Source organism: Trichosurus vulpecula, chromosome 1 (genome assembly GCF_011100635.1).
Source record: "Trichosurus vulpecula isolate mTriVul1 chromosome 1, mTriVul1.pri, whole genome shotgun sequence".
NCBI lineage: Eukaryota > Metazoa > Chordata > Mammalia > Diprotodontia > Phalangeridae > Trichosurus > Trichosurus vulpecula.
The window spans coordinates 403,482,400-403,507,806 of NC_050573.1; the positions used below are offsets into that span (position 1 = coordinate 403,482,400).

The 25,407-nt window shown below is 39.5% G+C and overlaps 1 protein-coding gene across 1 annotated transcript in view; it reads left to right on the forward strand.

Moving 5' to 3' along the window:
- EGFLAM (EGF like, fibronectin type III and laminin G domains) overlaps positions 1 to 25,407 on the forward strand; it is a 261,390-nt gene that overhangs the window by 138,744 nt on the left and 97,239 nt on the right. The gene's annotated exons all lie outside the window — the stretch shown is intronic.

Below are 25,407 nucleotides of genomic sequence, written 5' to 3' on the forward strand. Positions count from 1 at the left end.
CCAAACAACATGTCCTGGCCTGTAAGATAGGATTTGGCCTCATGGAGCTGGTGGCCTAAAAAGAGACAGTAACAAAAGAATCCTTCTCAGCGTGTTTCAGCACCTTGTCTGTAGTAGTTGCTTAATAAATGTTTGCTTAATTATAACAGTATTAAATTGGACTGGATTGATTTGGATACTGTGCCCATCATTTATTTAGGGATTCTTTTCTAATAGAAGAGATAGGAGGAAGACTACATCTCCTTGATCACCCCAAGTTTATGTATCTTAAATACTTTGAGGAAGAAGAGTATCCACCTGCCTAGCCCTCTCTTTGTAAGGAGCTCAGGAGAGCCAAGACTTTACACCTCTTCTTCAGGACGTCCTTGTACTTCTCGGCTTTCTCAGGAAACTCCTTGTGTTACAGCAGAAAAGAGCATCGAATGTGGGGGCAGAGGACATGGCTTTAAATCCTGCCTTTCCCACTTACTACGTGTGCAACCTTAGACAAGCCAGTTAATCTCTCTGAGTCTCAGATTCAACATTTGTAAAATGAGAAATAGCATAGGATTAGAAAAAGCAACAAACTGCAAGTCAGAAGCTGTCTAGTTGTTGTTCGGTCGTGTCTGACTCTTCGAGACCCCATTTGGGTTTTCTTGGTGAAGATTAAAGTGTTTGTCAGTTACTTCTCCTACTTATTTTACAGATGAGGAAAAACTGAGGCAAACAGGCTTAAGTGACTTGCTCAGGGTCACACAGAAGTTCCTGAGGCTGGATCTGAACTCAGGTCTTCCTGACTCCAGGTCTAGTGCTCCATCCACTGTACTACATAGCTACCTAAAATGCTACTTCCTTCAATGCTGTGAGTAGGAAGTCAGAAATACCCAAGTTCAAATCTTACCTTAGACACTTACTAGCAATTCAATTAATATTTGTTAAGCACATATTTATCATATATAAGCATAAATTTATACATACAAGCATATATTTATTAAGCAAATAATAATTACTGTGTGCCAGTCTCTCTCTCTGTATATATATACATATATGTATATATACATGTCTCAGAGCCAGAAGGCATCACAACCCTTGTGACTCAGTGCCTAATTAGCTTAGTACCAAAAGGTGTGAAAGCCTTCTTACAAGCAAGCCTCCCAGTAAGCAAACCTCCCCCTAAGCAAATACCTCCTTAGGCAAGTTCTTCCCCCAATAGGCTCTATGTGACTCAAGATGTATCAGAGCTGAGCTGGAGCTCAAAGCAATAAGACATCTGTGATTGAACACATCTGGTCACGTAGGCCTATTAATGGACCAGGAAAATCTTCATATTCCAGTAACATTACGATACATTACTAGAAATACTAATTTCTTCAAATAGAATTCCTTAGAAATCATGAAATGTTAGAGAGTGAAAGGGCAGAACAAAGGCCAACAGATGGGAATTATAGGGAGGCAGACTGTTCAGCTCAATATGAGGAAGTGCCTCCTAACCAACTAGAAATGGGCTACTCCAAAATGGAAAGGTCAGCCTTATCAGGTAGTAGGTTCTTCATCATGAGGCTTCAAGTAGAGGCTAGGTGACAGGTTGAGCTAGTTGTAGGAAAACATGTTCTTTGGATAGGGTTGGACTACCAGGTTTCACTCCAAATCTGGGATTCTAGATCTTGTAAAGATTAGCCTTGAATGAATGAATGAAATGAATGAGCATTTATTAAGCATCTTACTATGTGCCAAGCACTATACTGAGTATTGGGAATGAAAATACAAGCACAAGCCAGGCAGCTGTTGTATTCAAGAACCTTACATTCCAGTAGGGGAAACATGTTATTTAGGGGAATAGTCACAGGGAGGAGGATTTTAGACAAGGAAGTAAGAGAGAATGGTGTCCTTTCCAGGAATGGTAGTGCTGATTTGATTACAACTCTCAGAGCAAGAGTTGGAGAGAGAGAAGAAGAAGAATGTATGTCATGATGTGCCATGGCATGGAGATGGGGGGTAGGGAAGGGAAGTGGCATGGAAATTGAAATCAAACATCCTCAGACATTGTAAATAAAAAAGCTGTTTCTTTCAAAAAAAAAAAAGAATGTTTATGACCTTGGTAAGACCTTAAAAGTATTTCTTTGCTCTTGTTGGAAGAAAAAGCAGATCCACACTACTACCTTTACTCAGAGTTTCTGATTTAAGGGTTGGGGTGGGGTGGAAATTAAGCAACTGAAAGCTCAGGGGTGTTCACTTGTTCTTTTTTTAATTTCCAGTTGAGCAAAATAACAGCAAAACAGTATTTTCCCCCAGTCTTTGTCCTTTCCCCAGTCCTCGAGCCCTGATGTCCTCTAACTGAGTCATACTCCTATGCTCACTTTCCTTTCATCCAAGAGTTCTTAATATTCAGCAGTGTGTCCTGCACCCCTTGGCAGTCTGCTGAAGTCTGTGGACCCCCTCCTCTGGAATAATGTTTTTAAATATGTAAAATAAAATACATAGGATTCCAAAGAAAACAAACATGTATATATTATATATGTTTTATTTAATTATATGTTACATTTCAACTTTAATATAATATATTGTAAGATATTATACATGTATATATACATATATGTGTATATATGTATATATATGTGTGTGTATGTGTGTGTGTGTGTATATATATATATACATATATATATATTCCCCCCATCAACCAAGCTCAAGGGTCTCTGCCAGTCTATCCACATATGCCTTCAGGGTTAATGTCTCCCAGGTAAAAACCCATGACTCAATCCAATGGGCCACAGAACAATAGAACTAGAAAGGACCTTAGAGATGATCTAATTTAGGTCTCTTATTTAGCAGAATGGGGCCTGGCTATTCCTCTTTGTATGAATTACTCATTTCCAGCAAAGTAGATTTAAATAGCTGAGGACAGCATCAAACTTCCCACTAGCCTATGGATAGTCATGCATCATAGATTTAGAGATGGGAGGGACCTTAGGTGTCCTCAAGTCCAGCCTTCTTATTTTACAGGAAACAAAGACCCAGAGAGATGAGCTTGTCCAGGGTAGGGCGTGTAGTAATCATGTAAGGCAGCATTCAAACCCAGATATTCCTGACTCTTAAGGACAGCTCTGCTTCACCAGTCCAACTCATACTTTTTGGTCTTAAGACCCCTTTACACTATTCAAAATCATTAAGGATCCCAAAGAGCTTTTGTTTACTTGGCTTATAGCTATCAATATTTATTGTATTAAAAATTTAAACGGATAAATTTTAAAACATGTTCTTATTCATTTTAAAATAATGATAAACCCATTACATATTAACATCATATAATATTTATGAAAATTAACTATTTTCCCAAATAAAAAATAGAGGAATTAGCATCATTTTACATATTTTCATAAATCTCTTTAATGGCTGACTTAATAGAATACAGCTGGATATCCATTTCTGCATTGAGTCTTTTGTGATAGGTTGTTTATATGATATAAAGTAAGTATAGACAACAAGTTAATGAAATACAGTAACTATATAGCTGGCTGTATGCTACTATATTGTTATAAGAGGCAGAAATATTTTAATAGGCAAATAACATCTTGGTAGTATTATGAATGTAGTTTTAACTCCAAGGACCCTCATCGAGGGTCTCAGGGACACCCTGAAAAAGTCTTGAGGACCCCCAGATGTCTACAGACCACACTTTGAAAACTGCTACACCATACCATGCTCATAATCCTGCCCAGAGAGATCAGAGAAATTGGGTGTTTCGCATTTTTTCTTCTCAAATATGACAGCCACACTAGTTAATTTTTTTTCTTTTTTTAAAGTTGTGGGAATCATGTTCCTTTTCATATGCCCCTTGTGGAACTCTCTACAGGAAGACATTTCTCTTCTGACTAGGGCAAGTGGTAGTATAACATAATAAATGGCCTGAAATTTGAACTATTCTTAAACAACTCTAGGTTCAGTATTTTCAATGTTTCTAATTTCTTGGTAATCTTGCAAGTAAAACAATGCCAAAACAGTGTTGTAAAAGTGGAGGTCCCTAGAGAGTCTGCTTTCTTAATAACTAGCTATGAAAGTTGTTCTTATCATTTTAATTGCTTGCAAGTCACTGGGTCCTCCCAAGTATTTGAAAACGCTTACCCTGGGAGATTTTACTTTCCAGCCCAGCAGTCTTATTTCTATAGTTCTTTTGCTTTAAAAACTTTCTTTTGATCAGGGGCTTTTTAAAGGAGTCACCAAAGTCCCAAGCTTCCTGAGACAGACCATGGGCCATAACCCAAGAGCCTTTGAGCCATGGAAGTGGCTCCTCCCTCTAAGGTCTTCTCTTGGCCTACAGGCTAATCCTCCTTCTGCTCACTGTTAGATCTGCTTCCCTTTCTTAGGCCTTTTCGTTTTCCTAGGTGTGCATTGGTTCAGTTGGATATCTGGCCCTGCGTAGTTTCTGTACCATGCACTTGCACACTTCTCTGGCTTAGCCCCAGAACAAAATGTTCAAGGAGACTCCAAGACACCAAAAGCTCAGCAGGAACCTTGGCCTTCTCTGATCTTGCCTTGGAACATCCCCACCACTCCCACCTTGCTCTCATCCATTTCCTGTTTATCTTGCGGCCAGGACATCCACATTCTTCCAGCAGGAAAGATAACATTTCAGTTCTGCTAATAAGGAAAGGATTGACTTCCTCCTGTGCCTATTAAGAGCTTAATCACTGTAATTGGAAGATCACTGTTGCCTTCTTGGGTTTAGGCACCAAAAACCTAGGCCCATTGTTTTTAGTTAATTGAAGATTAAGTCTAGGTTAGACATTAATGGTTCCCTGGTTTGGGGTGGCATGGGCTGGCAGTTTGAGAGGCTCAGAAAACTTTAATAATCCACCCTGGTAACAAATTCATCGATAGAGTCGCACCTATGGATAATAAAGCTTTATTTAATAGCCCAGCCAGTGCTTTCTTCCTGTGCACTTCTCATTATAGACTATGCAGACTCAATGATTCTAAAGGATGCTAGCACTGCCTTGGCTTTACTAACCCCCTTGTTGTAAAGAGCTTCCCCATCTGCTGTTTTATTTATGTTCCCAAACATTCCAAGGAGGCAAGGAGGAGGGAAGATCATAATTCACCCATCCCTACCCATCTAACTAGCTTCCTAGCTAGACTCCTGAAAAAATAACCCTAACACCCCTACATTACTACGTTACTAAGTTTGTTTGGGTTTTTATTTTACCCTATATTTTATTCTTTGAACTTGTGATTTCATCAATAGAATAGGACTTTGCCAATGAGGAAACTCTCTTTCAATGCAGATTGTCACCTGCTCTGCAACCAAGAGTCTTAGTTACTTGGGACTTGAAAAGGTTAAGTGACTTACCTAGGGTCACGTAACCAGTATGTGTCAAAGGTAAGACCTGAATCTGGGTGTTCCTGAATCTGATGCTGATCCTATATCCATGATACTATGTGGCCTCTCTCCTCTTGCAAATTATCTTAGAAAATAACCATCTAATTTTTAGTATTAGTGGGCAGAGTTGAGATTAAGCAAAGCATGATATTAATGCCATCACAGGGAAGATGAAAATGGAGAAATTAGCCTTGGGGTTCATGAGCTCTCTCCTCCTTTCTATCCCAAACACCCATGGTCTATATACACAATTCATTTTCCTACTATGTGAAGAACTGAGGGCAAAAACCACAATTCAATTCAAAGATCATTTGTTAAAGGCCTACTATTGTAAGGTACTATGCTAGGAAATGGGAATATTTAAACAAAACTAAAACAACCTGTGCCCTTAAGAGGATTATATCCTATTGGAGAAATACACCATATGTTCAGAGAAGTAAAAACAAAAAATATGAAAAGCAGAACAAATAAACCCCCTCCTTTCCAGGATGGGGAGGGGGGGCAGTAGAAGGGGAGGGAGGGAGGAGTATTAATAATTCAGATGACACCTGAACTGAACCTGAAAGGAGCTAGGGATTTAGTAGTATTCTAGGCATGAGGCACAGCCTATGCAAAGTCATGGCAGAAGGACATAGATTCTCATATACCTAGGAACAGCAAGTGGACCAATTTGTGAAGAAAAAGGAGTGTGTGAGGAAGAGTAATTGTGAATTCTATGAAAGATGGTCTCTTGCCAGGTTGAGTAGGGCTTTAATGCCAAGGCGAGGAGTCTGTGTTTTATCCTTAAGATGATAGGGAGCCACTGAGTCTTCTTGAGTCAAAGAATGACAGTCATTTTTGGCATTTGTATGGTAGAAGAATGAAAAGTCTGGAAGCATAGAAACCTGTTAGTTGTAGGTCGAAGCTGCCTTTATTTACTGGCGTAAGATGTCCGTGTGTCTAAATATAAAGAGAGAGAAGCAGCTTGCTGGTGGCATGGATAAGCTGAGGTCTGGCCTACCTGTCAGAGAATAAGAGGAGGACTATCAGCATATATGGGTAGAAAGGGTCCAAGATTGCTGATACTGAGTCACCCTTGAAGGGAAAGGAAATTTGCCACCTCAGCTCCTTCTCACCAAGTGCTAGTTAGTTGGACCACCCCTCCTCCCAAAACAAATAGACAAACAAAAATGAATAGCAAAGAGCTGATAAGCCTATTTATCCAAACAAAATAGCAAATAGAAATAAAAGAAGTTCTGTAGATTAGAGTTTACCAAAAGCTACAGGAAAGCAAATGAGCTCTTCCATTGGGAACAAGTTAAAATCTTGGTTCAAACCAGGAGGGAGAGTGATCTCATTCAAGGGAGAGCCATTCTCTGAAGTCTTTAAAGTTATAAGCTCTGGAGGTCAAGGATGATGAGCCTGTATGTAGCCTGTATGTTTCCTGTATGTATCCATGGCTCCAAGGGTTCCTGTCCACAATTCCAAAATTCGCTCCATTCTAGTCTCTCTTGATCATATCTCTCTCTGCTTGCTAAGTATTATCACAAGACTATCTTTCAGGACTGGGACCTGGGAAAGACCTTAGCTTAAAAAGGCCAAGGTTTCCGACTGCATCCAGGGCCATCCCCAGTCATTCTGATCCATATCTTGCCACTGGGCCCAGAGGTCTCCTGAGGAGAGAATGAGGCTGGTGACTTTGCACAGTCCTCCCTCACTTAAATCTAATTCACCTGCAAGTCATTATATCACCTTCCTGATGTCATGGTCCTCTTTGAGAATGAAGGACAAATAACAACAATCTTTAGGACCCTACTCAGGCTTGTTGTTGTTCATCCTTCTTCCTCAAAGAGGATCAATGACATCAGGAGGGTGATGTCTTGGCTTGCAACTGAATTGGATTTAAGTGAGGCAGAGCTGTGCAAAGTCATCAGCCTCACTGTCTCCTCCAGAATCATCAGAGTCCAATGGCAAGACACAGGTCAACATGACTGGTAATGATCCCAGATGCTTGTATTACACTGGGAAGGGTATGAAAATCTAATTGTCCCATGGCTAGCAAACTCTCTCCTCCATCTCTTCAAATCTTTGTGATTCAGGGTTACAGACTGCTGAGGCAAAAACTCTATTCCTCAGATAACACCCCATCTCAGATACTCAGTTTTCTGTTAGCCTGACCCAGATTTAAAGCATCATTCCCATGTCTTCCGGGCTTTCCCTTTCTAGGCTCTACATCCTAAACTTGAGGTCATTTCTTTCCTTGCTAATTAGATCTCTACTTTTACCTTCAGTGATAAGGCTGAGCCATTATCTCCTTTGGTTATTTAATTGTCAGAAGGAGCAAAACATTTTTCTGTCTGTCCCAGATCCACCTTCATAGTTTCACGTCAAAACTACTTTTCTTGTAGCTTCCTGAATGCCAACCCAAGCCATATTCCCCTAGACTCTCTTTCCTCTGTTCTAGGCACATGGGCACTTTTCTATTCTCTTTCTTTTTTTCTTCTTTTTTTTTTTTTGAGGGGAGAAGGCAAGGCAGTTGGGGTTAAGTGACGTGCCCAGGTCACACAGCTAGTACATGTATCAAGAGTGTCTGAGGCCAGGTTTGAACTCAGGTCCTCCTGACTCCAGGGCTGGTGCTCCACTTACTGCGCCACCTAGCTGCTCCCACTTTCCCTTTCTCAATCAGCTTTTTCTAGATTCTCTCTACTTCCCCTCCTGTTCTCCCACTCAGCAGGAACATCCAGAGCTCTGTGGTTATAATAGCCTTCCATCTTTGTGGAGTTAGTCCTATTTCTAGGCCAGAGCCTCTCTCTAAGCCATTGTTTCTTCTTGAGCATTAATAAACCATTTACATTTCCTCACTTAATTGCAGTTCAATTCCTCTGGCTCCAACGAGGCTGGACAAATGTCTCTAAACCACAGCTTTGGGAACAAGACTTTTTTTTTTTTTTGGCCGTACAGTGCTTCCAAAAAATTCCTTTCCTTCAGAACTGGCCTCTCCCACTGAGACTTCCTAGATCTTCTATAACCTTTGCTCTTTCCCTATTTTTTCTCCATCCTCACTTCTCTAGCTACTCAGGCATTTCTGTGTTTAACTGTGCACAGCTGTGGCTGGTTGGCTATATGTTTATGTGTTTCTGTCACGCATGTTTATGTGTGTGAATCTGGTTATGTCCAGTTCCTCTTTGAGGGCAGCAACCAAGTCTCCTTTGTCACTCCCTGGGGCGAAGCTTCAGCATTCCTATAGTGTTGAATACTTATCCTCAGCCACAGAGAAACAGATAGTCTCCCTTTATTCTTTACCACCCTTTGGTAACAAAACAACTTGTGAGTCCTCAAGGACAATGTTGGAGAGAAGAGGGTGGAGGCAGTTAAATGTTTTCACATTCTTGTTTGGTAGTGAGGCAATCAGGACTAGATTGGAACTAACTTCTTTCTGGGATTCCCATGACATGTTTACCAATTACAGTCTCTCTGCCCCACAGAACTAAGTTCTAGAGTAACCCAAAGAACCAAAGACCTTCTTCATTTCCTCGTTGCCTATGAAAATCCCCCACCACCCATCCAAAAACACTTCTTGGTCTCTGAAGTATTTGTTCCTCCAAAGCCATGAATAAATCCATCAATAAATAAACATATTAAACCAGTCTCTGAGGATACAAAAGCCCTGTTCTAGGCTCTAGGGATCCAGCAATCCCTGCCCTTAAGAATTGTACATTCTTTGGTGCTAATGTGGTATAGGAGAAGAATTTGTTGTTCAGTTGTTATCAGTTATGTCCAACTCTTTGTAACCCCATTTGGGGTTTTCTTGGCAGAGAGACTGGAGTGGTTTGCCATTTCCTTCTCCAGCTCATTTGACAGATGAGGAAACTGAGGCAAACAGGGTCAAACAGCTAATAAGTTCCTGAAGTCAGATTTGAACTCAGGAAGATGAGTCTTCCTGACTCTAGGCCTAGCAGTCTATGCACTGTGCCACCTAGCTGCCCATAATAGAAGAAACCTAGGAGGACTAAAGTATTTAGTGCATAGTAGAAGAAACCTGGGACTAAAAGCTAAAAAACTTGGATCTTGATTCTTCTCTTGACTTGCTGTATAACTTTGCTATGCCTCAACTTCCTCACTTGTAAAATGTGATTACTAATATCCAATTTAGATAATATATTACTCACAGGACTGTTCTGAGGATCATAGGACATGGAAATGTGAAAGTAAAATTAAAAGGGGAAGGTATTATTATTAGTTACTAGTTATAGCTTCTTGAGAGCAGGGACTATCTTCTGCTTTTCTTTGTATCCCCAGTGCTTAGCAAAATGCCTGGCACATAATTGGCACTTAATAAATGCTTATTGACTGATTGAGTGACTGGCTAACATTTCAACATGAGAAAAATATAGGAAAATATTTCCTACCCATTAAGACAGTGTATTTAGTCCCAAGGAGATAACTAAGTCTAGGGGAACAAACATAAATTAAGAGACTGGCAAGTGAACTTTATCTTAATTTTCAATGAGGAATATTTACCTCAGTTACCTTTTTTGAAACTAAAAGAATCATAGAGAAAGGAAAAAAACTTAGAGATTGTCTAGAACAGAAGTTACCAATCTTTTTTTTTCTTTCCTGTTCCTGGCTCTCTTTGGCTTTAAATCAACCTTCCCATTCACTAACATGAAAGGAAATAAATTCTTGAGTTTACCATGGTTATACACATAAGAAAAACCTTCCATTCCCCTTAATCACTGTTAAAGGAAATGAACTAGAGCTTATGTATATATATATATGCACATAAGAAATAAAATAAAATAAAGAAATAAAATAAATTAAGTCCAATTAAATTCCATAGGATCGCATAGTTCTTTGCCAGATATTCCCCAGACCCCCTTAACAAGCTGCTCATATTCCTGGGAGCTATACATGCCCCAGGTCGAGAACTCCTGACCTAGACCAACCCTTTCTTTAAAGACATAAGGAAGCTGAGCTCCCAAAAATAAGGTGACTTGCTAAAAAGTCCCACAGCTGGTTAGAGGAAGAGCTAGGGTGGGAATTGTGCTGATCTGGCTCTGTTCAGTGTTCTTTCTACAGTATCCTGCATCCCAGAGGGTCAGTATCTATATTAAGAAACCAAAGACAAAGATTCATAGTCCCACCCGCTAGGTGTTATCTCTGCTTAACTGGATTGGAACATTCCAGAAAAGCTTTGCTTAGATGAATAGTAAAGTCAAATAGACTTATTTGGGCATTCAGAAAAGTTGGGTGGGTGGGGGAGGCAAAGGAACAGAGTTAACACTATAGAGCAGACTAACTTTGCAAAGAGGAAAATTTTGCCACTTTCTCTTGAACTTCAGGAGAATCTGAACAGCAATAGTTGGTAACAAGAGAAAGGACTGAGGAAGGAAAACAACAATATTGCTGAAACATCTAGTTTTGACCACCAGAACATTAACCAAATGGCAGAGTTTTAACTAGGATGGGGAGACTAGGGCTTTATCCCAAGGTGCAGAATTTAGAGGGCACCAGCAGTACTCTCAATCTTTCAGCTGTATGGAAATAGCAGAATTCAGCATCTAATTAGCAAGAATAATAAGGGGCTACCAGCAGATTGGGAGGGGGAAGGTGAAGTTCAGAACCAGCACCTTATCAGCCCTTCAGTGTTATTCCCCCATTAACTAAAGGTGAATTTTTGTGGCCCTGGTTACAAAAATTTTTAGTCATATCTTTACCAGAGAGTCTTCTCTATTTACTAGTCTATTGTTCTTACCAGTCAGAAAGAGTGTGGGGAAGAATTTGGATATCTCTGCACCAATGTCAATTTTCATCCCACTCAGAAGAAATTAGGTAATGCATAGTAATGAGATTGTCCTACAGACAGAAGTCCATTCCTGGAACTTAATTTTTACATGTAAGTATTAAATCAATGATAGCTTCAAGGGAACCAGCATTCCTACTATGTTCAAACAGACCCCTGGCCCTCTCAATGTAGAAGGATGTAGAAAAATGAGAAAGAAGAGGGATTGCTAGCTCTGAACCATGGTGAGCAGAATTTATGGAGGTTGGGATGTGCATATAAATTGGTGGATTCCATTGATTAGCACACAATTTGTAGATCTTATGGATTTATGACAGCTGAAAGGGAAATAGGAGAAAGAACATATCATTTGTTTCACTGTTAAAATGGAATAAACGTGCATGGTAAGTGCTAGGTACATGTGCATAAACATAATTTTAAATGTGATTCTGAATTTAGTGTGCCTACCATAGGTAATCTCTCCATTGATTTGCGAATGCTTGGCTACATGTAAATCTGATTAGCATAAATTTTCACAACTTTACTTGCTTAGAAGGAAATGATTCACTTTGTTGCTTAAATACTGGGTGCCCATTAATTACTCTTTAGAGTTCTTTGCACATCTAACATGCAGGAGAATTACCTTACATTAGCATATATTTACTTATAGTCAGCATACTTTTTTTCTTTTATTACTCAGGAGGGGAGTGAGGGAGGACATTGAAGCAAACAGTAGGAAAGAAAAGGAGTTTTGTTGTAAAGAGAGAAGAACAAAGTGATCTTGGACTTAGAAAAATATACTGCTCTGCAGTCCAGTCACCTTTGGTATTTATTCAATCAGGGCCTCACTGTTTACTGAAGCTCTATAGGGGGCCTAGCTATGGACTATTCCAACACTTCTTTAATAGGTTTTTGGTTTAAATATTTCCAAGGGAGACCATACAAATGTTCTCTACTTTCACTCTGCCTTTCTTTGCTGAACATTTTTCCTTTTCCACTATATTCTTCACTTATTCAATCCTTTCTAATTCTTCTTTCTAAGCAAAGTTCTTATTTTTTAAAAGTTTCACTATTAATTAAAAAAAAAACATCGATGTAGTTGTTTTATAATATTCCTATTGTGAGGACTTCTCAGTTGTTTAGGACTCTCTCAGAAGGCCATGGTCGTGAATTTGAACAGACAAAGAAATTATATGACCAGATCCCTTAACCTTACCTAATCACCCTGAAATGCATACTTGTTATTGCCCAATGAGGTTGGAAGACAGTGCAGATGGTACAGCACAGCTTTTCATTACAAAAAAGATGACTTCAAACTCACATACTATTTGCAGGGAGTTATAGTAGACCTACCCCACTCCATTTCTGTATTACTCCTTTGAATCTTTTCACTTTTATAGACTCTATTCCCCTTGAGGGCAGAAACTATGACTTGTTCATCTTTGAATCTCTGACTATAACTAACACAGTGTAACAACAATGCTACTTGCCCACTCCTGTGGCTGTATAAGGCCAATAACACCAGCGCACAGGAGGGCTACTAGCACAGGTTCTTTGATCTGCTTTTCTAAAGAAAGAAACATTAAAGGGTTAACAATCTTACTTTAATTAAACATACATGTATCATTCACTCAGTTCAAGGGAAAAAGCCAGCACCAAGAATGTCAGAGAGAATACAAACAGAAATTACAATCATACATTATATAAACAGAGCAAATAAACACAAATCAGTAGACAGGCTTCTAACTATCTGACTATAGGAATACATACAGCTACCAGAGAGAGAAGCACCAACATCTGGGTTTTCAAAGCCGGGGAGGCAGGGCTCCTTAACAACAGCTACCCAGAGTTTTGTCCAGTCAAATTACACAACGTTCTTCCAATGAGTTAGCCCCAAGCAAAATGCTGACCTCAGAGTATATATACACTTCTTGAGAGTCAGAGGGCTTCACAACCATGGAACTCAAACTCATGTGACTTACACTTTCTTGTGACTTAAGCAGTTCATCAAAGACTCCTGATTCAATCAAGGACTTGATTGAAACAGAGGCAAGATTCAATCAAAGGCACTCCATCTCGTCTTAGTGATGAGAAGCATTCAAACAAAAAACAGCAAAAAGTCCCACCCTGCTTGCTATTACACACACAGTAGGCCCTTGGTAAAAATTTGCTGAATGAATGGTCCCCTAGAAAATTAAAGACCTGGCAGGACCTTGGAGATCATCTAGTCCAACCCATACCTAAAAAGAAATTTTTGGTACAACGTATCTCTGACAAGTGGTCATTTAGCTTCCGTTGAAGACTTCCCATGATGAGGACTTAACTACCACTTACAATAGTCCATTTCACTTTTGGTCAACTCAGATTATTAAGAAATTTTTCTCTATATCAAATGACAGAAAAATCTCCCTCTTCGCCACTCTTCCTCCCATTGCCCTCAGTTCAGTTCTTTGAGACCAAACCTAACCAATCCAATCCTTCTTTCACAACACTTCTTGCAAATACTTTTAAAAAAACCAGCAGTATGTTGGTAAATGTTTAACAGCTGGCTCTCTAGGGGATTAATGCATTCACAACACACTTTAATCTTCATTATTAACATTTTCTCCTAACATTTCTTCTACTAGATAATCAACACAAGAATAAACCAAGTTTTGATTTGTAGCATTTGCTCATTTCTGAGGTGTAAATGCTCATGTTGAAAACTTAACCATCAGCCTTAAAAAGCTAGTTCAAGTGGACTCCAACACACCTTTCCGTATAGCTACCACATGCCCCTCCAATCTCTTCTCCACGGTAAATATCTCTAGTTCCTTCAACTGATGGTTTCCTGAGACAGACTGTTCTCATGTTCTTTCCCTAACCTGGTCACTCTCCTCTGGACCCATCTATCTTGTCGATGTTCTTACCAAAATGTATAGAGAACCAAGCACGCTGGCCTAGATGTGGTCTGACTATATTGCAGTTGTGATAAGTAGGTCATAGATGAGAATTGAAAAGGGCTTCAGAGATCATCTAATTCATCCCCCTTAGGTTTGTAGATGAAGACCCTGAGGGGTTAGTTTACTTACCCAAGGTCACATAGCTAGTAAGTGGAAGAGGTAGAATTTGAATCTGGGTCCCATAACTCCAAATCCAGCACATTTTCCACTGTACCATGAAGTATCACTTCCTATGTTTCTTCCTCAGTCCTTTCTTTTGTTACCCAACTACTGCTCTTCAGACTCTCTTAAAGTTCAAGAGAAAATGGTAAAATTTTCTTCTTTGCAAAGTTAGTATGCTCTATAGTGTTAACTGTGTTCTTTTGCCTCTCCTACCCACCCAACTTTTCTGAATGCCCAGGTGAGTCTATTTGACTTTCCTGTTCATCTAAGCAAAGCTTTTCTGGAATGTTCCAATCCTGTTACAGCCAAATAATATCATCTTATAAAGCAGAGAAGCAGTGGAGGATAAAACCATTTTAAAGATGGGTTGGTGAGAGACCAAACTAAGTCAAGTCATTACAAGTACATTTAAGGATGAAAATGGAAGAAGGACAACAAAGAAGAAAAATGGAAGATATTTGCAGTTTTTTTTTAAAATAATGGGCTTTTTGCCATCAGGACAATAGAGCAACCATACTTTGACTCAAATGTCACAGTCCTGGGTGTGCTTACAGAGGATGTAGAAATGGCGCTAAAGAGAACAAAGATAAGGGGAAAACCAGCTGGATTGGACCAAATGCACATAGAGGATATCTAGACTGGAGGGGACACAATCATGAGAGCATTGATAGATCAATATGCAAAACATCTGAAAGAAGGGCAAATATCCATAGCATGAAAAAAATCTTGGTGACCCAAAAAAATCTTAACAACTACTTATGCACGTATTTTCCCTATTGTACAAAAATTTTAGCATTATTTACACACACATTAAAGCATCATCTATGAGAATACTAGTAGAAAACAGGCGAGCTTTCCTATGCAGTGTTCCGCATTGGATCACATCTTTACCATGATGTAATCAACAAAATCAGCTTGCGACCCTGGGCAAGTCACTTAGCCCTGTTTGCCTCAATTCCTCATTTGTAAAAATGAGCCAGAGAAGGAAAATTGGAAACTCATGCAGTATCTTTGCCAAGAAAACACCAAATGAGGTCACGTAGAGTCAGACACAACTGAAAAAATGACTGAAGAGCAACAATAATTAACTGAAAGATGTAGAGAATGTAAGAACTGGCTCTATTTGTTCCTTGTTGATTATGAGAAAGTACTTAATTCATTAGCACAAAATACAGCTTTCCAGGTTCTTGTGAAAGAAACACAATCTACTCTTAACATTTTAGCAAAGTCAACCAAATGCACCTGTATAAATTAGTGTCCCAGGATTCTACTTGGAGAAAGAGAATTCCTTTGGCTAAATCAGAAAAGCCCTCCTTCCTTAAGCAATTCCTACCTTAAATTGGATGATAACCATGAAACAAAAGGTGAAGAAATTTCATAGAAAAGACCAAACAAAAATACAACCATTTCAGTTTGGGTTTTTATAATTAGGAAACACAGAGATCAGTGTTAATGTAGGTATTAAATTAGAGATCTGTCTTTCCAGAAAACTGGACTCCAAGTCAGTGGTTAAGAAAGGGCATGGGGGGAGCACTTATCCTTTTGATTTGCATTCTCACTCTTAGTTTGGTCACCAATAAATTCCCTCTATTGATCTAGCTAAGAGTCTGTCTTCTTAGGGAATTAAGATCACTTAAGACTGATTATGTCTTTTATTCAAGGGATCCTGCAGACTATAGAAGAGAGGCACTAAACAGCATTAATTCTTAATTTTGCTAATATAATTAAAGCTTTCATACTATAAGGTTCCACACTTTGTCTCAACAAGGTGTCCTTCATCCAAATATCAGGAACATCCGAGATTTGTTGTGAGATATAGCAATGGAGCAAGAGTTCTTACTAGGGTCCATAGGTATAAATTGGGGGGGGGGGCGGGTTCTGTGAACTTGTAAGGGAAAAAAATGATTTTATCATTACTTTCACTGACCTACCTGAAATTTACCTTTTCTGTTCATGTGCAACAAACCCCATCCCTTTGAGCTGTACCTATGACTTTGTCATCAATAGAAATCACAATGTTTTTTTATGTCACATTAAGGTTGTTGCAGACATATTGTAACATCATTCAAGTTTTCCATTATTTTGAAATTACTAAAGTTATTAGATTGGCCACTAGATTGTGTGAGAATGAAGTCTTCCTGACTACACAGGCTCATGCAATATATCTGGTCACCTCTTTGGGCCTGTGGCTTTGCCATACAGCCAAAAGAGTCAATGGCACAAAAAAATTTAAGAACCCCTAGGATAGTGGCAACCATGTTCAGTGACATTCAAACCATAGCTGTCAGGCAAGTCATAAAACAGGGAGATAGGTGCTGGCCAGAATTGTTCACCACTGCTATGCAAGAGAGGCAAAAGTTCCAAGTTGGAGTCTTTCAGATGCTCTTGTTTGTGCTGGTCCCATATCAAGCCTAGAGCATCTTGGAAGAAATTTGTAATTACTCAAAAAAACTTGACCAGATAATACCTTCTAGTTCTATGGCTATAATCCTATGATCCTGTGCTCTAAAGAGGAAACACCAAGTGGATGAAGGCCACCTATTGTCTAGGTTATGAAATGCCATGGGAGTGGCAACGAATGGAGCTGGTTGATCAATGTGCATATCTGGAGTAAACAGTATAAGTTAATAACAAATGCAGTCCAGAATTTAAAAAGTGGACAAAAGCAAGTTGGATCACCTTCAGGAAATTATGAAGCTCCATGAATGATCCCAATCTTCTTCAAAAAACTCAAACCTCTCTTTTTTATTTTTTTAATATCTGATTTTGTTTTGACATTTATTCTTTTTTTAAGTTTAATAGTATTTTAGTTTTTTCTGCGGTTACATGTGAAGAAAACTTTTAGCATTCATTTTTGCAAGATTTTGAGTTCCAAATTTTCTCCCTTCCCACCTCCCTTCCCTTCTTCTCAAAATGGTAGGCAAATTGATATAGTATATACATGTGCTATCATGTAAAAATAGATTTCCATATTAGTCTGTAATCTCAATTAAGTCGGGACTTTTTTACTGTTTTAGAATGATAAATTAGTTAAGTGTCTTTGATTGAGCCTTACTAGGTGCAAAGCCCCAGGCCCAAGCCCCTATCTACTCGGTGCTAAGCAGATGTGGGCATGAAGCCCTCAAGGTCCTAAGGGGAGTTGCTAAGACCAGAGCCAATGTAGGAGCCTAAGTTCTGGTCGCTCAGATGATGTTTGATGACAGCTAAAGAGTGTATAAAAAGAGAGAGCAGAGTTATTTGCAGAGGGGCTCTCTTGGAGGAGTGTTGATGTGGAGACTCTGGGCAGCTGTAGTTAAGAGCCCTCCAGCTTGTGAACTCAGATGTTGATGGTTTCTTGGTAACCTATGAATTGTATTTGGTCTGTTTATAATGTACGTTTGTAATTGTTTGTGTTTGCTCTGAAGTTCAGGGTGCTGGCTTTTTTCCCCTGAACTAAGTGAATGATATTGGTATGTTGGATTGAAATAAGATTGTTAACCCCCTTAACATTTCTTTCCTTAGTAAGGCAGATCTAAAGAACCATTCTTGTTGCTGGGATTGTGTTGGTCTTTCACCCCCACAGCAGCTGCTAGCCAAGTTGTTGCAACATAGTCACAGCTGTGAAAGAAGAAACAGATTTTTAAAAATACCATGAGAAAGAATAAAGTAAGAAAAATGTGCTTTGAGCTACATTCAGAGTCCATCAGTTCTTTAACTGGATATGGATAGCATTTCCCTTCATGAGTCCTTTGTACTTGTCTTAGATCACTGTGTTGCTGAGAAGAGCTGAGTCATTCATAGTTGATCATCACATAGTGTTGCTGATACTGTGTACAGTATTTTCCTGGTTCTGCTCATTTCACTTTGCATCAGTTCATACAGGACCTTCCAGGATTTCCTGAAATCTGCTTGATCACCATTTCTTATTGCACAATAGCATTCCATTACATTCATATGCCACAGCTTGTTCAGCCATTCCCCAATTGATGGACATCCCCTCAATTTCCAGTATTTTGCCACCATGAAAAGGGCTGCTATATTTTTGCACATGTAGGTCCTTTTCCCTTTTTTATGATCTCTTTGGGATACAGACCTAGCAGTGGTATTGCTGGGTCAAAAATATACACAATTTGGTTTTCCTTTCAGCACAGTTCCAAATTGCTCTCCAGAATGGTTGGATCAGTTCACAACTCTACCAACAGTACATTAGTGTCCCAATTTTTCCCACATCCTCTCCAACATTTATCATTTTCTTTCTTTGTCATATTAGCCAATCTAAAAGGTGTGAAGTGGTATCTCAGAGTTGTTTTGATTTGCATTTCTCTAATCAAAGGTGATTTAGAGCACTTCTTTGACCGTTTATTAGTTGGGGATTAGCTTATATTCCTATAAATTTGACTCAGTTCTCTATATATTTGAGAAATGAGGCCTTTATCAGAGCACTGGCTGTAAAGATTGTTCCCTAGCTTTCTGCTTTCCTTCTCATCTTGGTTGCATTGGTTTTGTTTGTACTGAAGTTTTTAAAATTTAATATAATCAAAATTATCTATTTTACATTTTGTAAGGCTCTCTATCTCTTGTATGGTCATGAATCCTTCTCCTCCGCACAGATCTGACAGGTAGACTATTCTTTGCTCTTCTCATTTGCTAATGGTATCACCCTTTATGTCTAAACCATGCACCCATTTTGACCTTATCTTGGTATACAGTGTGAGATGTTGGTCTATACCTAATTTGTGCCCTATTCTTTTCCAGTTTTCCCAGTTTTTGTCAAATAGTGAGTTCTTATCCCCTATCTATCTTTTTAAATATCGATGGTCTATGCGTACTGTTTGTGCCTGTGAGACATGAATCACAACAGTCTCCAAAGAAGTGAAGATGAATTTTACATAAAGAGCAACGTATAGCCACTTAGATAGATGGGGGCAGGCTGCAAAATGTGGCAAATGAAGAGCCTCAAAGAACACGAGCAAAAGCTGACATTGACAAGATGTATACAGGGCAAGAAGGTAGGCTGCTCACCTGGTTAGGGCAATAGTGACAGGTACATAACCAGAGGAATCCACTGGCATCCTTGTACTGTCAAGAGAAAGTTAGGAGAGTCACCAGGGTATTGGATATTGGATGGAATTCAATGATGACCTTATGGAAGGACATGGACAAGTCATATGAGCATAGATAGGTTACAATCTACATTATTAAAAGGAATATTCAAACCAATAAAGTTTCAATTCCTTTTGTATATAGCACCCTTATGAGGTAACTAAAAGGCTCATCAGAGAGTCTTAAGAATTTTTTTGTTGTTGTTCAGTCATGTCTGACTCTGTGATCTCATTTGGTGTTTTCTTGGCAAAGATACTAGAGTGGTTTGCCATTTCCTTCTCCAGCTCATTTTACAGATGAGGAAACTGAGTCAAATAGGGTTAAATGATGTGGGTCAGACAACCAGTAAATGTCTGAGGCTGGATTTGAACTCAGCTTTTCCTGACTCCAGCCCCGACACTCTATCCACTGTGCCACCTAATTGCCCTAAGTGTGTATTAAGCGCCTATTACGTGGAAGACATGGTACCAAGGCCTGAGAACTCAGAGATGAAAAATAAGATAGAGCTTACATTATTAATACATACTGTGAATAAGGCAAAAAGAGTAGCAACCCTTCATTTTTTAAAGCTTTCTTGTGTATAGATTCTAATGCACCTTGGAGCAATCACAGTAGCCTCCCCAGAGATGGCACAAAATGTAGTCCGTGAACTTGTACTTCAATTGCTGAAATAGGAACCAAATCAACCCTAGTAATCTAGGTAATCAGAATGTGGTCTGCATTGTTCCCTTCCCTTCTGGTGCACAGGAATTCCTGGGGGGTGTTTCAAAGGAAGGCTTTATAAACTGAGGCAGGTTCTTAAACTACGTATCAGCTCCAGCAATTCTGGGGAATTTTGATTATTTTTCTTGGATTTCAGTCAGACTGATAGGGATGAAGGTGAAGAGAGAAGCCCTTAAATCACCCTCTAATGCAAAGCTGAGAAATAGCTTTGATATATAGTCTGCTTGATGATGATGGCTTTTCAAGAAAAGATATTTCTAGGCTAGCCAATCAGTATTCCTGATGCTGATGTGCCAATTATCTACAATGCATTCTAAGGGAAGAGAAGAATGGAATTGACAATGATAGCCATAGGTACCAGCAAAGTACCTGACTCAGCGAGCCCCAGCAAATATGCTGAATAAATGCTGCCCCCCCACCCAACACTCCATACTTTTGCTACTGCCTTTTAAATGGTCTCCCTTTCACTGGTATATGCTCTCCTCTGAGCCATCCATTCTGTAAACCAATAAGTCAGGCTTATCTTCCTGAAATGCCACTTTGATCATATCTCCCTCCTGGTCAGAAACCTCTTAGAGTTCTCCATCATCTTTAGGGAAAACAGGCAACCATTAAAGGCTAAAGTCAGAACTTTATAGCCCAGCATTCAGATCTGACCCTCAACTTACCTCCTACTCTTTCTCTGTTAGTTCTCTTCTTCCGTCATACTAGCGTACACATTGTTCCCTATCGAAGTGAATTTAATCAAATCAGCTGTAAATAAAGACACGAGCTGTCTTATCCCCCACTTAAGTTTCAATCTGATGACTCATCAACGTTGAAAAGACTTTGAGTACAGGGTCAGCATTCTAGCTACAGAAAAAGCCTAGAAAACCCTCCCTTCTCTAATTAGAACTACAGTTGAGGAATGGTCTTCTGTGGCCATGTGTATGGCTTATGTGTACACTTATGTGCCTGTCTCTGGACCTAGTGGACCAACTGTTGTCATCTCTTGATCTGGGATATTCACGATGGACCTCACTAGAAGTTTTTCCATCTTGTAATACATTCTTTCAGCCACAGCAACTCACAAGAATTCTCTTTTAAGACATGCAGTCTGCATCCGTGAAGGAAATCAGCTATCCTTGATCTTTTGAAGCATAAGCTGTCTCTGAAATAACAAAAACAACAATTTGGATCATAGATTCCAAGCTGAAAGAGACTTTTGGAGGTCATTTGGTCCAACCCCTTCCTTGTACAAAAGTGGAAGAGGAGGCCCAGGGAATTCACATGGCTCGCCCGAGGTCAAAGCAGTGGTGAAGCCAGGATTCAAATGAGGCTTGTAGGATCATAGATGGCAAGCAGAGGCTGATCCATAGAAAGATCTCAGGGGGTCCGTGAACTTGGATGAGAAAAACAAATTACTCGTTTTCACTGGTGTTTGGTTTTCTTTCTAATCCTACGTATTTTATCTATTTAAAAATATTCCAAGAAGAGATCTGTAGGCTTCCCCAGGCTCTGCCTATAGGTTTCATGACAAACAAACAAAAATGTTAAAACCCTTGATCTAGAGCTAGGTAGGACCTTAGATGTCATCAAGTCCAATACCCCCATGTTTCAGATGAGGAAACGGAAGCCCAGAGAGGTGAAGTCATTCAACCAAAGTCACACAGGTATTAAGTGAAAGATCTGGGATTCAAACCAAGATTCTCTGACTAAAAAGCAAATTCTCATTCCCCTGCACCATACTGCCTCCCTATTAGAGGTTTTAAAAAATGAAAAAAAAAGTCAGCCAAGTTGTTTTGTTTATGTGAAGCTCAACCCACAGTCTAAAGTGCATTAGTGGATTTCTTTTGTTGTTATTGCTCCTTTTTATGGTATTTTGTGGCTTTAGCATCAATATGGACACAGTCTTTGAGTAATGCTTTTCCCATGGGCAACAAGGAATTGCTTTCAGGATGGGATGACCTGGCTTTTAAGAAAAGCTTGCTGCTTAAGCTAATGGGGCTCTCAATCTGTCATTGGTGTTGGTCAGGAGCAGCCAGCTAGGGGCTTATGGAAGTATTGCTGTCACACACACACACACACACACACACACACACACACATACACATACATATACACACACCCAACACCTCCCAGAAAAACCAGGCTCATTTTAGTCTGGTAGAATGAGTCTCCCACGGCTCTTCTTGACCTTAGAGCTCATAAAGTGACTTCAGAAACCAACAGAGTATTCTGAAGTTCATGAGCATCTGGGAAGTCACCAGTACTCCAATGGAAGAAGTGTGAAGAGATATCCAGCAGATGGCGATAACTCACAGAATTTAGGGGCTCATAGGATCTCTCATCCCAAAGGTTCAAGTGGATGAGATGGGGGCTACTAGTTAAAAATACCCTGTGAAGAGATCACAGTAGATGACCAAATTAGGGGTGGGGGTGGGGAGCCATTACTGACTTTTACATTTATTTAAATTGAGGCTTCAAGCAATGTGATATATATGTGTATATATGTGTGTGTGTGTATATATATATATGTGTGTGTGTGTGTATGTGTGTATATATGTACACACACATATATATGTATTATATATAATATATATACACACTTACATACACACATATATACATAATACATATTTTACATATGTCTGTGTGTGTGTTTTTAGAGTGCCAGACATAGCATCTAAAGACCTAGCTGATTTCTAACACTCACTAGTTTTGTGATCATGGGCAAATTATTTTTTTTTTAAGATTAATTTATTTATTTTTAGTTTTCAACATTCATTTCCACAAGATTTTGAGTAACAAATTTTCTCCCCATCTCTACCCTCCCCCCACCCCTAGATGGCATGTATTCTGATTGCTCCTTTCCCCAGTCTGCCCTCCCTTCCATTCACCCCCCTTATCCCCTTCCTCCTTACTTTCTTGTAAGGCCAGATAGATTTCTATACCCCATTGCCTGTATATCTTATTTCCCAGTTGCATGTAAAAACAATTTTTAACATTTGTTTTTAGAACTTTGAGTTCCAAATTCTCTCCCTTCTTCCCTCCCCACCCACCCTCCTTGAGAAGGCAAGCAATTCAGTATAGGTTATACATGTATCATTATGCAAAACCACTTCCATAATAGCCAGGTTGTGAAAACTAACTATATTTCCCTCCATCCTATTCGAGCCCTCATTTATTCAATTTTCTGCCTTAACCCTGTCCCTTTTCAAAAGTGTTTGCTTTTGACTATCCCATCCCCCAATCTGCCCTCCCTTCTATCATCCGCCCCCCTTATCCTGTTCCCCCCTATTTTCCTGTAGGGTAAGATACCCAATTGAGTTTGTATGTTATTTCCTCCTTAAGTCAAATCCAATGAGAGTAAGGTTCACTCATTCCTTTTCACCTATCCCCCCTTCCCTTCAATTATAACAGCTTTTTCTTGCTTCTTTTATGTGAGATAATTTGCTCCATTCTATCTCTCCTTTGCCTTCTCCCAATTTGTTCCTCTCTTACCCCTTAATTTTATTTTTTAGATATCATCCCTTCATGTTCAACTCACCCTGTGCCCTCTGTCTATACACACACACACACACACACACACACACACACACACACACAGATAGATAGATAGATAGGTAGATAGATAGATAGATGGATATTCCATGGGAAAATTCTTTAACTTCTCTGGGACTCAGTTTCCTAATCTATAAAGTGACAATAAAACTTGTGTAAGTGTAACTACTCTGATAACTTGGGGTAGGGGGTATTAACACAAGCACCTACCAATTGTATTTTCTTTATTTTAAGGGCCCAATCATCCCAGTTCCATTTAACCACTTAACAGTTAGATTATGTTTTACAAAGGAAGATTTGCTTGGAAAGCATACGAAGAACAAGCATACAAATACTCCCTCTATCACATAGAGATATGACACCGCCGCCACTCCCTCAGTCTCCGGGGAGGAAAGGAGAATTAAGTTCACAGTTTAGCTCAATTACTGTATAGCATTAATCCCACGAAGTACTAAGTCCAGAGCCTCCCATCCAGCCTTGCATCCATGCACCCTGGCTCCTTAGGACTTCCTTACTGATCTGTCAACAACATCTAGCCTAGAATCTTGAGTTTCAAGGACCCTATGCTTCACAGTCCTGGTCCAGGGCGCCTATTACCTGCACCTACACAAACAAAATAAACCAAAACTTCAAGCCTGTTTCTCAGAGCCACAGGGCTTAAGGGTTAGGGAAGAGAGCCCTTTTTGTGGCCAGCTGCAAGAGGAACTGAATAGAAAAGTCAAAGAAAGAAAGAATCCACTCTGGGTCACTTTCAATGTGTACCTACATAGACTTCTGTGTTCTTAGACCACAAAATCACTATGAGTTGTCAAGATAACTTTTATTCTACTTTCTGTATCACCACTAGTGATGAGGGTACTTCAAAATAATCTCAAAGTATTTTATTGGTTGATTAATCCAAGATGCATTTATTAGATTCTTACTATATGCCCAGCACTTAGACACTGGGGATCTAAAGGTAAAAAGTGAGACAGTCTTTGCTGTCCAGGAGCTTACACTCTGCCAGGGAGAAATAACATGTTTAATCCAACAATCACTTTATTTAATACCTACTGGGAGCCAGGAACTGTGCTAGGCTTTGGACATTTATTATTCTTTAGTCATTTTCTGACTCTTCATGACCCCATTTGAGGTTTTCTTGGCAAAGATCCTGGAGTGGCTTGCCATTTCCTTCTCCAGCTCATTTTCCAGATGAGTAAACTGAGGCAAACAGTGTTAAGTGACTTGCCCAGGGTCACACAGCTAGTAAGTATTTAAGGCTGGATTTGAACTCAGGTCTTCCTAATTCCAGGTCCAGCACTCTATCCACAGTATTCTATCTACCTAGCTGCCAGGCTCTGGACATGGCACAGTTTATGTCCTCAAAAAATTTACAGCCTACTTGAGAGGATATGGTATTTAGAATACATTAAGGACAAGGACAGAATCCACAGAAAGTAATATTAGAAAACTTGAAGAGGAAGAGATAACTGTCAGCTAGGCAGATCTGGGAAGCCTTCATGAAGGAGGAAGGTGCCTGAGCTGGGTTGTGAAAGACAACAGGTATTTCCACAGGCAGAGCTATGAAGAGAATGAAATACAGGCACAGGGGGAAACAGATTGTCCTGTCAGATGAGATGAGGAAATAGTCAGAAGGCCAATTTTTGTTATTCTGGTAAGTAGCATGAAATAAGACTGGAAAGGAGGTTGCGACCAGACCATGAAGTTCCTTAGATGCTCAACTTGGAAACTTCTATTTTACCTTATAGAATATAAACTCCTTGAGGGCAGGGGTTATTTCATTTTTTTTCTTTGTTTTTGTCCTGCTGTTGAACATCGGCTTGGGGTAACACCCACAACTT